The sequence below is a fragment of the Macaca thibetana genome, chromosome 7 (genome assembly GCF_024542745.1).
Source record: "Macaca thibetana thibetana isolate TM-01 chromosome 7, ASM2454274v1, whole genome shotgun sequence".
Lineage (NCBI taxonomy): Eukaryota > Metazoa > Chordata > Mammalia > Primates > Cercopithecidae > Macaca > Macaca thibetana.
Genome location: NC_065584.1, coordinates 94452801 through 94469256, shown reverse-complemented (window position 1 = coordinate 94469256; position 16456 = coordinate 94452801).

Below are 16456 nucleotides of genomic sequence, written 5' to 3'. Positions count from 1 at the left end.
AGAAGCCTAACTTAAAAATTGGCTTCTTTATCTAAATCTTCTCAAGAAGCTTCCATCCCCCATTTAGCTCCCCCATGTATGGGAAGAGAAAAAAAAGTTACTCCCTGCTCCTCCCCAAGATGGTGCCTGTGTATGAAGAAGCTTGCTGTGTCTTTGGGCAGCAAGAAGACAGGGGATCAGAGTCACAGGGGACTCTGGACACGTTTGGTATCTAATGAGGATTGGCTGGTCTGGCTGGTACCCGCAGAGGCAGGAGGTCCTGTCTCACCTGCTGACATGTCAGGCTTCTAGTCTTGGAGGTCCCAGCTGCCACTGCATCTTGACTCTCATGCTGGCCCTCTGCTAGTATACAGCCTCAACCCAACACACCTCATCATGAAGGACTGTGGGAACCGCTGAGATCCTGTGCTGAGCGCAGAAGTAGTGCAGCCTCAAGCACATCCATCAGGCCCAGATGCCATCGTGTGGCTGCAGCACCAACGGGGCCTGTCATAGTGGTTTCCCAGACTGTACCATGGGAGTAGGCAAGGCCTCACATCCTTGACTCCCCTAAATCTATCTGGTCATTTCTAACACACATCTGTTCACCCTACTCTTTTCTCCCAGTATCAGTTCTCTCATTTGTCCTCACTTGTTCCCTAATTTTTTCCTCTAGCTATAAGGACCCCAGAATTTTAGCTCTCCACATGGCTTCTCTGAATAGCAATTATATTCTCCACCTTCCTTTGCCTCTGGGTGGTCAAATGACTAACCTCTGCTAAGGGATATTAGCAAAGTGATCAAATGTGGAAGTGTGGCCTTCTTTACTTTTTTTTCTCTTTACTGAGGGAGACACAGATGAGGTATACAGAGCTACAGCAGCTATCTTGCACCATGAGGCAATCTTGGAATAAGGACCATGGCAGAGTAAAAAATAAAAAGATGAAGCTTGAGTCTCTTACACTGAAGAGTGCCATCCCAGCCTTGAACTGCCTTCCCCAGGCAACCAGAAAGGAGAGAAACACATTCAATCTTGTTTCAACCACTGCTTAGACTTCCAGTCACTCAGCATCAAGCCTAATCCCGCCACATCTGTGTCTACTTTCTCTCTCCCGCATTCTACCTGAGTTGAAGTAGAGTTTCCTCTCTGTCTTTCTGACTTGTAGAGATGCTATCCCATTCTTGTGGAACCCTAAGTCTACTGGCTCAGCTTTTCTTTTCTTTCTTTTTTTTTTTTTTTTTTTTTTTTTGTTGTTGTTGTTGTTGTTTGGGGAACAAGGTCTCGTGCTCGCCTGGGCTGGAGTGCAGATGTGTGATCATGGCTCACTGCAGCCTCAATTTCCCCAGCCCAGGCAATCTTCCGCCTCGCCTCCCACCTTGCCTCCCAGGTAACTGGGACTACAGATACACACCACTAAACCCAGATAATTTTTAAAAATTGGGGTAGAGACAAGGTCTTACTATGTTGCCCTTGCTGGTCTCAAACTCCTGAGCTCAAGTGATCCTCCCACCTCAGCCTCCCAAAGTGCTGGGATTGCAGGCATGAGACACCATGCCCTGTTGACTCTGCTGTTTTGACAGAAGCAGAGGTCCTCCTCTTGAAGAAATAGATGATCTCATCTTCCAGGTCTGACTTCTAATAAGTTAACCCAAATGGATGGAAATTTAGAAAAGTATTTTCCAAAGGCTAACTTACTACAGTCTCAACAAAATTCTCTAACAGATAAAAGCTATGTCCTTCCCTCTTTTTGCAGTCCCATTAGAATAACGGTGATCCTCCCCATGACAGCTGAATACTTTGGACAATGTGGGTGGTAGTGGTTGTGGGAGGTAAGTGGGAAATCATGCACCTGAAAAGTGAGAAAAGGAAGGACATGAATATATTTAAGAAGCATTTACATCGCCATTACATATGCATGTATGTATATGTACACTCACAATACTCATATGCATGTGTGGGTGGATATATACACATATGCAGTGTATAATTAAGCAATTCCTGCCCAATCAACATTAGGCATAAATAAAATATATTAACTTTAGTTTTTTTCAGGATCAAACCCCCTTCCTAGCTGGCAAAGAACCTCAAAACCTCTTCCCGCCCCGCCACCCTCAACAAATGCCCCTCTCCCCAAGTTATTCCTGAATAGGGTCTCTAGGGTCTCGTTGGCTTAAAGCCTCAGTGAGTATGTCAAAAAGAACCCATCTCTGTGTCGCTTGCCAAGGTGCAGATTTGAAGAGCTGAGAGAGAGCTGTATGGAGGCTCCCACTGCCCCCTGTGTTGAGTACCTTTGCCAAGTATGCAAACTACACAACTGTGCATGACAGCCTGCTGCCTAAAAGCCACTCGCAAGAGACACTTCACTGTATGGCAAACACCCCTGCCCTTCAAAAGCAGGACTCCTCGCCCTCTGGGGGTTCCCCTCCAGGGCTTCCCAGACTTGTCAAACTCCTGAGATATGTCAGTCTTTTAGTCATGATTATGTGGCTGTTTGGTCACTCTGCATGCTGCTCAGATATGGGGGAAGTCTCCTTTTCTCGGTTCCAGATCACTGAGTCCCAGATCAATACCCCTCGCTAAATTTAATAAAAATCCCTGATGTAAACACCTCATGAATACTTCCCTCTTCCTTGGTGATAAAACTTCATCTCACCATTCATTCTTCTGCCTCCCCATTTCTTATCCAAGGACCCAAGCACAAAATCTCATCCCCTAGGTCTTGCCCGGCCGCCCACCCCATCCCATCTCATCCTGCAGGAGGCTCCCCGGAGCTCCTGGGCTCCAGCTTGGCACTCCTTCAGCAGCTTGAACGCACTGTATTCCTTCGGCTAGGCATGGGCTGTCTCCTGCGCCCCAGATGGTGACCCATCTCACCCCCAACTCAGTAAGTTTGTGGCCCCAGCTTGCCCTTCAGATCTTAGCTCGAACATCAGCTGCTCAGGGCAGCCATCCCTGCCCACGGGTCCTCTCCGTCTGTCCTCTCTCAGGAGTACTTGTTACACTTTCAGTGCCAGCGCCCCCACCCCACCTTTTTGTACAAATTGTTTTCTTGCATTTCTGTGTGCCAGATCTATGTGGACACTGATCCTAAGAGTAGCTTGAGGATATCTTGTTTCTTCATCACTTCCTCCCTTGGAAACAGGCATCATATAGGACCTCAGAGGGAATGAATACAGAGTGAATTACTCCAAAGCATACAAAACCTGAGAATACGGACTTCTATGTGAAAACCTTCTGATGTAAAATGAAATAAAATGAGATAACAACCTAAAAATGTTTTAGAAGAAAGGGAAAGAAAAATACACCATAAGAAAGCACAGTTTTTGCCAGGCACGGTGGCTCATGGTCTGTAATCCTAGCACTTCGGGAGGATGAGGCGGGCAGATCACTTGAGGTCAGGAGTTCAAAACCAGCCTGGCCAACATGGTGAAACCTTGTCTTTGCTAAAAATACAAACAATTAGCCAGGCATGGTGGCAGGCACCTGTAATCCCAGGTACTTGGGAGGCTGGGGTAGGAGAATTGCTTGAACTGGGAGTCGGAGGTGGCAGTGAGCCAAGATCATGACACTGCACTCCAGCCTCCAGCCTGGGCAACAGAGAGAGATTATCTCAAAAAAAAAAAAAAAAAAAAAAAAAAGAAAGAAAGAAAGAAAGAAAAAGAAAAAGAAAAGAAAAGCAGTTTTTGGGTATCTGATATATCCAGGTGGATGTCTACAGGAATGTCTGTATACTTCACTAATTTAGTTTAAAAACAATAGTGCAGCAGTGAATATTGGCTGGACTATCTAATGCTGTGCAGTCAAACAATGTTGATTGATCCAGCTTCCCTGTTTGAATTCTGTGCCTCATCATTGCCTATGCAAGCCATAGAGCTTCTTGTATATGACCGTTCTCAGGACAATCTCTTTTGTTGGCCTGTCTCAAATCTTTTCTGAGATGTAAACAGAGTCGTGCTGTGTAGTTGCCGGATTCAACAGGCTCTCAAGAGTCCAGTGTGCACCTCTCTTTTAACTCTTCATTTGGTATCATCACACTGGTAGGTCAAAATTGACTATGGTGGGAATATCACCAAAAGGAAACAAGCCAATAGCATAAATCAAGGTTTTATTCCAAAGTGCCAGTTGTTAAACCTTTCTCAGCACATCACTGGAGGTAAGAAAATTCATAACCAAATCAAGAATCCTGTTTTTAAACAAGTTAATTTAGGGCCACCAAGTCCTGATCATATTTCTTCTATTCCACTGAAAAGATCGTGTAGATCTACTGATTTAACATGGTATTGTTAAACCTTTCATACATTGCTTGGGTGAAATTCTGAAGCCACAGTAAGACGAAATAACAAAACAAATTAAATAAAGCCTCTGATGTAGAAGTTTCTCATTAAACTTATTGACGTCTGACCTCATTGACACTGATTGTGGAATTTCCATGCATCCTTTTTCTCATTTGGTTAAGAAAAAAGTGAATGGGGCCGGGCGCGGTGGCTCAAGCCTGTAATCCCAGCACTTTGGGAGGCCGAGACGGGCGGATCACGAGGTCAGGAGTTCGAGACCATCCTGGCTAACACGGTGAAACCCCGTCTCTACTAAAAAATACAAAAAACTAGCCGGGCGAGGTGGCGGGCGCCTGTAGTCCCGGCTACTTGGGAGACTGAGGCAGGAGAATGGCGTAAAAACCCGGGAGGCAGAGCTTGCAGTGAGCTGAGATCCGGCCACTGCACTCCAGCCTGGGCGACACAGCGAGACTCCGTCTCAAAAAAAAAAAAAAGAAAAAAGTGAATGGGTTGCTCCATTAGCCAGAAACAGTACAGGAAAGGTGATGGGGGGAGCTGTGGCTGAGATTCACAGGATACCTGGCACCTGTGCTCTACAGATTCCCCTCCCCACACCCATTTTCTCCAGTTCCCGTGACAGCTCTGATTTCCTCCCATTCCAACTCTTTTCAACTTACTAAAAAATGGATTTTATGCATAATAAAAACATTTAAAAATAAATATTAAAAGAGGGAGTTTAAGAGTACGAGTTAGAAACTCGATTGAGATGAATGACAAATTCTGCCAATAGTTACCATCACTTACGTTTTAAAAATAGGGAAGACCCCTTCCATTAATATAACTAGCAATGACCATAATGATGCCTTCCTCTTCTCTTAAGCTTTGGAGTAAAACAACTGTATATTTAAACTTATACCAAATCACATAAAATTCTCCATCTGGAGCCCGATTCTGATAATATCTCCTTTGGGATCCATCTCCCTCTCTGTTTGCACTTGATGTGAATTTATAAATGTATAATACAATCTTCTGGCTCTTTAGGTGCAGAGAATTTCCATTATAGGGCAAAAGTCATCAGTGTCTTTAAACACTCACACCTACACTCCTAAACAGACAGGAGCATTTTGTCCCATAAGAAACATTTATACAAAATGTTGCATGACCTTAGGACAGAGAGAAAGGAGGCTGATTGTGAAGACTTGAAACCAATAAAGTGAGAGCTGACACTTCGATGATATTTATGATGTGTCAGACATTGTTCCAAGCACCTTACATGTATTAACACATGTAATCTTCTCAAGATTCTTAGAGATAGTAATTGGTATTATCCCTACTTAACAGTAGACAAAATCAGGGCAAAAAGAGGTTACATGACTTTCCTGGTAGCACATACTGGTAAGTAACGGAGCTGGAATTTAAACCCTGCATTCTGGCTCTAAAATTTATATCACTACACCAGCTCCCCAAACACATGAGGTAGAATCATCCAACTGCAGCCCAGCAGAAGAGGTGTGCTTCATTTGCTTAATTGTCTCCCGAAACTACCTCAACTTATGTTTTTGTGGGATCCAGAAGCACTCACATCAGAAGGAAAATAAATGCAAGCCAGTATACTATAGATTAGGAAGACAACAAAGATAAATGGGTTTGCTACCAACAAGCTCAGAGTATAAAGAGAAAGCCACCACACTGTATTTTAATAATATGAGGGTTGGGAATATTTAAACTGCCCTTTCAAAAGATACTTTCTGTTACTCCTAAAATAAAACAAACATGTTTTCTCATTTTTTATAATTCTTATTTACATTAATGTTAGATAGTCAATGATAATCAAAGTAAGTACTAAAAAGAAAGTCTACTATGCTGTTGTCTAGACCTTCAAAACCAGAATCTGCCTTTCAGATAATTATCCAGTCCCAGTAATGTGTGGAGAATGGTGGAAATTCTTTAAATATTACCATTTGCATACCAGAATTTATCAATTTTGCATTAAAATTCAGTTTCTAAAAGTTATTACCTCCACAAACCATAGAATAGATTTTTCTGAGATATATGAGTGAAATACCCATAATATGATACAGGTATTTCGTAAAAGTGATAATATGAGTGAAATGCATGTTGCCCAATCCATGGTTTGAACCGAAGTCTATCTTCATCAGATTTACTTATCCAGTGTCTTTAAAAGTCACAAAGAAGAACCAACCTGCTTAGCTTTCTATTTCCTATTGAGAGCCTACTAACCATGCCTTAGGCTCAGACAATGAAGTCTCATCTAATGTGGGGATTAGAGTTTATATTAAATGTACATGTGATGTACAGATCTGGATCCTGTATTAGAAATACATATACGATGTTGCAAAAGTATTAACTGCTGGCTACGTGGAAATGGGCTAAAGATGAGTTTCGGCACATCTTCATTGAGGAGAGAACATTTGCATGTTGAGAAATAAATAAATTCTCCTATAAAGCAGGATAGGTAGAAAATCATGATCCAGACAGTAGTACCAAAATGTGCAAATGCATGGAAACTTGAAAGAACATGGGATGTTTGGGGAGCCACCAACAGCTCCTCATGCCTACAGTAGGTTCATCCTTAAAGTACTTTTCAAAAACTTGGAAGGTTTTTTGAGGTAGCAACTTTTGAAGCTGTAAAGGAAGGAAGTTGCAAGGTCAGTCAGGGTCTCAGGCATTAGACCAAGAACTATGAAGTTGATTTTGCAAGTAACCTTGATTGAAATTTCAAACAGGAAGAGGGCATCATATTTGTGTTTTGAGAGTTCCCATGGTCAGCAACAGGATGTGTACATTGCACAGTTAGGAAGCGACTAGAATTGTCCAGGTAAAAGGAGATTAGAGTGTAAACTGAGAAAGTGCAGCTGAGAAAAGTGAAAGGTAACAAATACTAGTTAAATCAAGTAGAATTTTACAACATGTCCCTTATGGAACATTACCAAAAATATTTAATAAGAATCTCTCTTAAAAAGAGTACTTACTGATTTGAGTTATATCTCAAATTATTCCTTTAAGCAGTAAATGCAATTTAAAATTTTTGGAAGTTTCAAAAAAGTCTAATAAAATCTCACAATAAGTTTATCCATTTACTAGATGAAAATATACATACCTTCTGGATGTGAATTTGTAGATTATAAAACCAACCAAATGGAGAACAGAAAAGAAAAATGGAACCAAGCAGTTGACTTGGATAAACAGTATCATACAAGACCCTATAGCTGAATCAAATGCAAGTCTACAAAAGCCAGGAGAGGCTGGGCACGGTGGTTCACACCTGTAATCCCAGCACTTTGGGAGGCCTAGGTGGGTGAATCACCTGAGATCAGGAGTTCGAGACCAGCCTGGCCAACATGAGGAAACCCTCATCTCTACTAAAAATAAAAATTAGCTGAGCATGGTAGCACATGCCTGTAATCCCAGCTACTCAGGAGGCTGAGACAGGAGAATCGCTTGAACTTAGGAGACAGAGGTTGCAGTGAGCCGAGATCACGCCACTACACTCCAGCCTGGGTGACAGAGCGAGACTCCAACTCAAAAAACAAAAACAAAAAAACCTCTATTTTCATCAGATATCGGGTACTTATGTCCTTCAAGGAAGGCTGGGTCCCACAGTTCTTACAGTGAATTCATCACAGAAAGTCTACTGATTTTTGGAGCCACCACCAATGAAGTTCTCGCTAAAGTACCAGAAGGCAAGGACCGTCAAGGCCCTCTGGGCAAAGTCTTTATGATTTCTGCCTTTGTCATGCTTTTCAGCAGCCAAATATAGTGGTCATGCTTGGAGCTGCAGAAGCTCTGTAGCAACTTGGGAACACAAGACTATCACCTTGAGAATAGCAGAGCAGGAAAAAAGCCTTCGATTTTTGATTATGCCATTGAACTGCTGAAGAAGCCTCACTCAGATACGGACGCACCTCCAAACTTTATTATATTAGATAATAAAAGTCCTAATCATTTAAACCAGCTGAATTAATATTTCTATTGGCTGCCAAACACATCTTGATCAACATCTTATATTCAGTTAAACATATGTTTTGGTCAAAAGTGGTTTCACTTCTGCTCGGTTTGTCTTCCTGATTTGATCATGATTTCCGAAGGAAGCTCTTCCTGATTTGATCACCTCTTGCTAAGGAAGTTCTCAACAGCACAGTGTTGGATATCCAGTGACCATTAGGTAAACGAGTTTTTCTCAGAACTTTTTATAATTCATAGGAAAACTGTATTTTAAGTTACATTTCAGACTGTTTACTATTGGACAAAACGGAAAAGTGTATCAATTGTAACTAGGCCTGCATGACTGGGGAAGAAAAAATAAATTATTCCAACTTACCTGTTGGACTTCTCTAGGAACAAGTAAGGTGAGATAGTTAGGATCCATTTCCATTTTTATGCATATATTTGCCATTTTCTACAACTTGCTATCTATAGGTGCTGGTACTGTTTTTCAGATTTGGCAGAACAAAATTATGAATTACATTATGCAGATCCTCCAATTGAGATCAAGAAAGGTGGAATGAACATATCACTAAGCTAGAAAACAGTATCTTTTAGAGCCAAAACTTTTCCCACTGGACCATATTGTCTAAAAGAACGAGGCATGGAGGTGTTTTATATACTATTACAGACATTATTAGGGTTGGCAGGTGCATTTCTTAAAGTAACACCATAGTTTATGCCTCAAGGTGGATTTAGGTCTTCCATCTTTTTTTACTTTTTTTTTTTTTTTTTTGCATTTCCTATATGTTCCTATTGAGCAAAGTTTCAGATTAAAGATAGATTGAGTTGAATATTATCTGATTAAAAAATATTAGATCCTTTATCAGATTCAAATTATCCATGCCACATATGTAGAACAAAAGAAAAAAAAATCAGAGCCCATGTAAATGCAAGCATGAGAATACATGCTGCGCCTTCGCTGCACAGGATCACGGAGTCAGTAAGAAATCAGGAAGGGAATGTCACACCAGGTAAAGGATTACATGTGGCACAGTGAAGGACAATTCTCTCAAAATAAGAACAACCCTATCTTGAACTGAATTGACAAAATGGGAATGGATTGGGAAGAATTTTTCTTTATTCCCATAATAGTTATCCAACTACAGGAAAGCAGTTGGGCCTCAGAAACAAATGGATCCAGGAATGCTCATGAGATCCTCTTTCCAGTCCTCTCCTTTGCAACTGTCTTCATGCCTGGTGGTTCCTTTTTTTTTTTTTTTTTTTTTTTTTTTTTTTTTTTTTGAGATGCAATTTTGCTCTTGTTGTCCAGGCTGGAGTGCAATGGCATGATCTCAGCTCACTGCAACCCCTGCCTCCCAGGTTCAAAGGATTTTCCTGCCTCAACCTCCCAAGTAGCTGGGATTACAGGTATGTAGCACCAAGCCTGGCTAATTTTTGTATTTTTAGTGAAGATGGGGTTTTGCCATGTTGGCCAGGCTGGTCTTGAACTCCTGACCTCAGGCTATCCACCCTCCTCGGCCTCCCAAAGTGCGGGGTTACAGATATTAGCCCAGCCAGGTTCCTTTTTATTCTCTCTTGAAATCAATTTTCTTTTCCTTCCTAGTTCAAATAGTGGAAAATATTGCCATCAACAGTCTAGTAGCTCAGTCGTGCCATCCAAGTGTCAAAATTCCTAGAGTTTGGCTCAGTTTTGCTCAAGTGTCCATCTTTGGACCAATCACTTTTGACTATGGGAATGGGCTAAATTGGACTATCTGGAGTGAGGTGCCCTACTCTGAACCAATCAACGATAGCCAGAGATTAAGTCCCGCTAAGCAATATAGCTACCTGTGCTGTCCTCATAGTGGGGAACGGATGAGGGAAAGTGCTCAAGAAAGAGTCAGAAAGGCCGAAGCTTACAGAGTAATTTTACCTTCTGGGCTGGGTGCATAATTTGCAGGACCCAGTGCAAAATGAAAATGCAGGGTCTTTTGTCTAAAAATTATGAAGATTTTTGGGGCCAGGAGCGGTGGCTCATGCCTGTAATCCTAGCACTTTGGGAGACCGAGGCAGGCAGATCACGAGGTCAGGAGTTTGAGACCAGCCTGGCCAACATGGTGAAGCCCTGTCTCTACTAAAAATACAAAAATAATAATAAAAAAATTTAGCTGGGTGTGGTGGCAGGCACCTGTAACCCCAGCTACTTGGGAGGCTGAGGCAGGAGAATCGCTTGAACCCAGGGGGCAAAGGTTGCAGTGAGCCAAGATCACGCCACTACACTCCAGCCCAGGTGACAGTGCGAGACAAGACACCATCTCAAAAAAAAATAAATAAATAAAATAAGTGCGAAGATTTTCAAGCAGCAGAGTCTTAAGCTAAGTGTGAGGCCGTTTGGAGTGTTGAGCCCTGTGTGGTAGCACAGGTTGTATGCCCATAAAGCTGGCCCTAATTGCCTTCTACCATTCCCTTGTAAAAGTAAAAAATAGGCTGGGTGCTGTGGCTCACACCTGTAATCCCAGCACTTTGGGAGGCCAAGGCCGGTAGATCCCAAGGTCAGGAGATTGAGACCATCCTAGCTAACATGGTGAAACCCCGTTCCCACTAAAAATACAAAAAATTAGCCAGGCATGGTGGTATGCACCTGTAGTCCCAGCTACTCGGGAGGCTGAGGCAGGAGAATCGCTTGAACCCAAGAGGCAAAGATTGCAGTGAGCTGAGATCGCATCACTGCACTCCAGCTTGGGCAACAGAGTGAGACTCCGTCTCAAAAAAGAAAAAAAAAAAAGTAAAAAATAAAAACAATGTAATGACAAAGTTTACCAGGTTAGTACTGAGGGCCTACTATTTGCACAACATCCTCATGATACCAAGATATAAGTTTTCCATTTTATATGCGGAAAAACATGCTTGAGGAGACAAGGATTGTCATCTAAATTCTACAGATCCAGCAATTCCAAACTCAAGTCTTTTGAATTGAGGGTGGGGGATGTTCTTATTCTACGTAACCAAGACATGAACCTCATCATTGTTTTAGGTAATGATATTTAGATTTTCTCCCGCTTCAATTTTTTTTCTATTGATTTGCAATTTAATTCAATGGTGGGAGTAAATTCATGCTATAGGTGGAGACGTATCCTTTTCTGCCTAGATTAGAATTATTCTAATACATGAAAATATTATTCTACTAGACACTCGAAGATGACTAAGAACAAAAATGGCAAAGGACTCTAATATTAGAACCACATTAGATTTAATATTATCTAAGTAGTAGAAATATAACCTAAATGTCAGCTGTCAGATACCCTTCTCAATATTTTTGTAAACTCTTGTGGACTTAGGCTCATGGTGACTTGTTCTCTCTGAGTTTCTGTCTCCCAAATGCCCCAATTCCCCACATCTCGTCTATCACAGACATTATTTGTTTCATTTGAACTGTGCCAACCCAGCATTTAAACCTACCCCCTTTCCCTTAATTTCCCTAAAACCAACCACATGGATATTCACATTTTTTGCTATTGTTGTTTTATTTTGTTCAAATTGAGACAGGGTCTTGCTCTGTCACCCAAGCTGGAGTGCAACGGCACAATCACACCTCACTGCACCCTCAAATTCCTGGGCTCAAGTGATCCTCCCACCTCAGCCTCCCAAAGGTCTGGGATTACAGGTGTGAGCCACGATGCCTGGCAGTACTTGCATTGTACTAACTATCTCAGTCTTACATTGAAGCAACACAAATAAGTCAAAAACAAGTGTTAAGCGCCTACTTTGTTTAAAGCTCTTCAGCCCCAACTCATAGTTGGCCATCCTTCCCGTTATCACAGAAAATGTTGGTTCTTTGACCTATTACCCTAGTGGGCTGTCATTACCGACCCAAAGACATTAACATTACTGCTTCTGCTAAACCTACTCTTACTATTTGAACAATACAGACAGCACTGGTTTAAGTTTTCACAGCGAAAACACTCTTCATCTTCCCCTATCTCCTCCAAACCATCACCAGCGATTTCTCAAATTGGAATGAAACACCAAAGAAATGGGTTTTTTTTTTTTTTTTTTTTTCACTATATAAATCTTGCCACTCCCTGTTCCAAGGAAACTTTTTCTTAGAAGGCAGAAAGGCCCACAGACAGCTTGGGTTTTAAATAAAAATTTTATTTCACCACACTACACAGGGAACAAGTAAAATAAGCTTCTTTACTGTTTCATAAAATGTAATTCCATTTTAGCTTATTTTAATCTCAATTTTCTTTTGTTTCTATAGAAACAAAGAAATCAAATCCCAGCATTGTGTTCACACAAGTGAATTTTCAGTTTATAAAATGGTTTTTCTCTATTATTTTAGTGTCTAGCAAATTCAAAAGTGCTATTAAAACCAAGTTATTTATCATAAAATCTATAATTAAAGAAACCTCCACCCCCCCCCAAACACGACAAAGAACACCAAAGAAAATTAAACTATTAAACTATGTATTATAATGTTCCTGAAACTATTAATGCCATGAAGTAACAAAGTCTTGTAAGGTGGCGCTTCTCTTAGGCAACTCAGTTTTATAAATTATATTTTTAAGTGCTAGTTCCTTCTTTAATAATTAATTTTACTTACCTGATTTGTTATTTCTCCCAGTCTCTTAAAATGAAAGGGAAATTGGGCCGGGCACGATGGTTCACGCCTGTAATCCCAGCACTTTGGGAGTCCGAGGCGGGCGGATCACGATGTCAGGATATCCAAACCATCCTGGCTAACATGGTGAAACCCCGTCTCTACCAAAAACGCAAAAAAAAAAAAAAAAAAAAAAAAAAAAAAATTAGCCGGGCGTGGTGGCGGGTGTCTGTAGTCCCAGCTACTCGGGAGACTGAGGCAGGAGAATGGTGCGAACCCTGGAGGGGGAGCTTGCAGTGAGCCGAGATCGCGCCACCGCACTCCAGCCTGGGCGACAGAGTGAGACTCTGTCTCAAAAAAAAAAAAAAAAAAAAAAAGGGAAATTGCACTTGTGCCCATCACAATGGAAATAATCTTTAGTTAAAAGTCCAGGAAAATGTTTTGAGAGATGGTAATGCCAATAGAGGATTTCACATAAAGAAATACAGAAATCTAGGCCAGGCGCAGTGACTCACGCCTGTTATCCCAGCACTTTGGGAGGCCTAGGCTGGAGGATCACCTGAGGTCAGGAGTTCGAGAGCAGCCTGACCAACATGGAGAAACCCCATCTCTACTAAAAATACAAAATTAGCTGGGTGTGGTAGCACATGCCTGTAACCCCAGCTACTCAGGAGGTTGAGGCAGGAGAATCGTTTGAACCTGGGAGGTGGAAGTAACGGTGAGCCAAGATCGCGCCATTGCACTCCAGCCTGGGCAACAAGTACGAAACTCCGCCACAAAAAAAAAAAAAAAAAAAAAAATACAGAAATCCAATATTTTTGAGTGTGCATTATATTTAGTATGCTGTGGTAGGTAGAGTAGAATGTATCAAAATGACTTAAATTAGAATACCAGTCTAGTCTTTCATAAGGTAGAGGACTTCCAGTAAATTATGGGACCTCCATTTGCCTCAGTCTCTTTGTCTGTGAAATGGTGACAAAATTTATCTTATAAAGTTATTGCACATCTATTATTGGGCACTTTACAAAAGTGATCTCATATAACCCTCGGAACAACCCTATGTAAGAGGTACAGCTGGTTCTTGAATAACTATTTCATTCAGTTTTGTTTCTTTACAATATGGATGGGAAAAAATGTCTATCCCAGCTGGGGCCACAATCTTCCTTGGTTTTCTCCAGGTATCCCCTAAAGATGTGCACGTCAGGTTATCCGATGTATCCACACGGTCCCAGTGTGAGTGAGTGTAAGCGTGGGTGGGTATGAGTGACCCCTGCAGTGGGGTGACATCCTGCCCAGGGCTGGTTCCAACCTTATGCTCTGAGCTGCCAGAATGGGTTCTGATCACTCCTAACCCTGAATTGGAAAAAGCATTTAAATAATGACCTTATTTGTGTTTATTAATCTTTCTTAAATATATGTGTAATCACATTTATTTCAATGTTTAATATTAGAAGTGTTTTAGTTTTTTGGGTTTTTGTTTTGTTTTGTTTTGTTTTTGAGATGGAGTCTTGCTCTGTCACCCAGGCTGGAGTGCAGTGGCGCAATCTCGGCTCACTGCAACCTCCACCTCCCGGGTTCAAGTGATTCTCCTGCCTCAGCCTCCGGAGTAGCTGGGACAACAGGCGCACGCCGCCATGCCTGGCTAATATGTGTGTGTGTGTGTGTGTGTGTGTGTTTTAGTAGAGACAGGGTTTCACCATGTTGCCCAGGCTGGTCTCGAACTTCTGAGCTCAGGCAATCTGCCCGCCTCAGCCTCCCAAAGTGCTGGGACTACAGGCGTGAGCTGCGCCCAGCCATGTTCTAGTTTTTATTTAGAAGTTTGGCGATGTTTTTGTGACCGGAAGTACTTCCTAGGCCATTAACTCTTGAGTATGTGAATAAGCCCATGGTAAGATTGGGTTTTTTTTTTTTTTTAAATGCATCATTTTGCTTAAATTCAGTTTCCAAGAACCTATGGGTGACATTGAGGACTTATTGTAATAATATCCCAATTTTTGTGGCAAGAAAATGAAGATTCAGAGGGATTAAGTGACTTGTTGAAGCATTAAGTGGCAGAACTGGAATTCAAACCTAAGCCTCTGATTCTAAATCCTGCCCTCTGAACTTCCATTCCCTATCTACTATAGCAAGTTCATTTATGTTAGTTCATTATTTCCCATTTTTGAAAAGCAGTGGTGCTCAAAGTGTGGTCGCCATACTGGGGCAGCAGCGGCGTCACCTGGGAATTTATTAGAAATGCCAGTTCTCATGCCCTACCCCAGATGTATTGAATTAGAATGGCCAGGGATGGGGCCCAGCAATCTGTTTTAATGAACCCTCAGATGGTTGTGATTCGTGCTAACGTTTGAGAACCACTCCATAAAGGTTATGAATGAAGACATGATTTGGGTGGCTAAAAATCAGTACAAGAACAGAAAGACACAAAGAACCATAATACAAGTAAAATTCTGATTAATGCAATGAAAGAGATCAATAAAGTGCAAAGAGGAAATAATGGAAGGAAAGATTAATTTAGAGTGGTCACTCTGGGAATTTGAGCAGGGCTTTAAAGAACGAGTAGGACAGGCGAAAATGAGGGTAAAGTGGTGGGCAGGAGGAGGTGAAGAGTGTCATGAAAGTAGCTCTATAGTGCTGGCGTGCAGGAGGATTGAAAGATATGAGGGATATCAGACTGAGGACATGAACTGGAGCCAAGGGGAGGGGGAGAATGTATTCTGTGCACAATTGGGAAGGTTTTAACAATGTTTCCAGAGAGATGATAACAGGTTTTAACAATGTTTCCAGAGAGAGGATACAGGGCCATAGCTTCGGAAAGAGAAATCTGATGGCAGCCTGGAGAATGGGATGGCAGGGGAGAGAGTGATGGCAGGCGGTTAGGCCCGAAGCACCCTCCCTGGCCAGAGCCTGTGCTGAGCCCCTTAAAGAAATTGACCTCACACTGTATGTGGGTCTGCGTATTAGGCATGTAGAATATATACATATAAAAAGTACCTATAAATAATCTCTTCATCTTCTACTACATGGTCCTTTTCAGTTTTCCTTTTAAGAGTGATTAATTTCTGGCCAAAGTGTCTCACACCTGTGATTCCAGAACTTTTGGAGTCTAAGGTGGGAGGATCGCTTGAGCCCAGGAGTTCGAGACCAGCCTGGGCTTGAACATGGTAAAACTCCATCTCTACAAAAATAAAAAATTAGCAAGGTGTGGTGGCACGTGCCTGTTGTATTAGTCACTTCTCATGCTGCTAATAAAGATATACCCAAGACTAGGTAATTTATGAAGAAAAGTGGTTTAATTGGCTCACAACTTCACACGGTTGGGGAGGCCTCACAATCACGGCGGAAGGCAAAAGAGGAGCAAAGTCACGTCTTACATGGTGGCAGGCAAGAGAGAGCATGTGCACGGGAACTCCCCTTTATAAAACCATCAGCTCTCATGAGACTTATTCACTACCATGAGAACATCATGGGAAATATCCACCCCTATGATTCAATTATCTCCCACCAGGTCCCTCCCACAGTAAGTGTGAATTATGTGAGCTACAATTCAAGATGAGATTTTGGGTGGGGACACAGCCAAACCATATCACCTGTGGTCCCAGCTACTCAGGGGACTGAGGTGGGAGTATCGCTTGGGCCCAGGAGGTAGCATCCACA